This window comes from Pinus tabuliformis, chromosome 9, assembly GCF_031772625.1.
Source record: "Pinus tabuliformis cultivar Carrire ecotype Pingquan chromosome 9, CPIR1, whole genome shotgun sequence".
Taxonomy (NCBI): Eukaryota; Viridiplantae; Streptophyta; class Pinopsida; order Pinales; family Pinaceae; genus Pinus; species Pinus tabuliformis.
The window spans coordinates 1,617,033,582-1,617,034,989 of NC_142307.1; positions in this window are offsets into that span (position 1 = coordinate 1,617,033,582).

The following is a 1,408-nucleotide window of genomic DNA, read 5'->3' on the forward strand; positions in this document are numbered from 1 at the left end:
ATTCTTGGATCGGTGAACACTATAGGGATGCCCAAATATGAATGTCTTCCAATGACCTTGAACTAGGAATACCATCTCTCTTACAATATTGTGGAGGGTAAACTTGGAGCTATTCCAATTAAATATGCTGCTTTTGTTGTTATTTATTTTCTTTGTCGAGGCCTCTAATTATGATATAATGTTAATTTGAATCTTTGTGATATTTTCATTAAGGCTTCATCAAAGAAGAGAATATCATCTACGAGTTGAGAGTGGTTCATCGTTTTTTTCCCCGTAACGATTTCCACTCTAGGGAGAATTTCCCTTTCTCTTTCTTCTTCAATCCTTATACCAACCAATTTTCTTCTTCAATCCTTATACCAACCAATTTTTCCATTAATATGTACAAGGATGATTCCAAAACCTTATTCTAGGACGACATGAAAACTAAACTATAATATTGCGTTTTCTGTTTTATGGATTTATTGGGGACCGAGAGTAGATTATTTGTTTATTTACATCAAACAACCAATTAAACTAAGCTACCTTCTTAAATGTTTGTAAGCATGTTCCTCTAGTAACTTATATGGTTGATTAGAAATATGAGTAACTTAATTTTGAGGTGATGTGGTTATTGAATGTGGCAGGGGCGCGGGCGTCGTCGTTTACGCTAATAAACCGTTGCGAGTACACTCTATGGCCGGGATTCCAGGCGGGTGCGGGCGCGGGCGCGGGCGCGGGCACGGGCACAGAGGAATCCAGCACGGGTTTCGAGGTGAGGGCCGGGCAGAGTAGGACAGTTGAAGCTCCTAGTGGATGGCGAGTACACTGTATGGCCGGGATTCCAGCGGGCGCGGGCATAGAGGAATCCAGCACGGGTCGAGGTGAGGCCCGGGCAGGGTATGACAGTTGAAGCTCCTCGAGTTTCCCTCGTGGATGGTCGGGCCGCGTGTGGAGAGGCACGTTGTGCACATTCGATGAGGACGGAAGATGGAAATGTGCCACCGGCGGCTGCGGGGGGGTCCCTCTTGTGCCATGGCAACAGCGCGGAGCCTCCTGCGACGCTGGCGGAATTGCATTGAGCTTAAGGTGCTGACGATATGAGGCTGACGATCACATTTGTAAGTTTATGCCGGGGTGGCGGAGGGTCGCTCCTATGCAATGTCAACAACGCGAAGCCCCCTGCGTCGCTGGCGGAATTCACATTGGGCGAAGGAGCTGACGATATGAGGCTGACGATCACATTTGTAAGTTTATGCATGTGGGAGGTGGCTTTGTTCTGAATTGTGAATGACTCCGTTGTAGGTTTCGGCTACTCTGGTCTCAGCCCTCTATATAAAGGCCTCCAGTGTTCTTTCTTCCAGCGCAGAGAGCATTCCCCTCCTCTTCGATCTTGCGTATTAATTGCAGCTGTATTCTGTTTGAGATC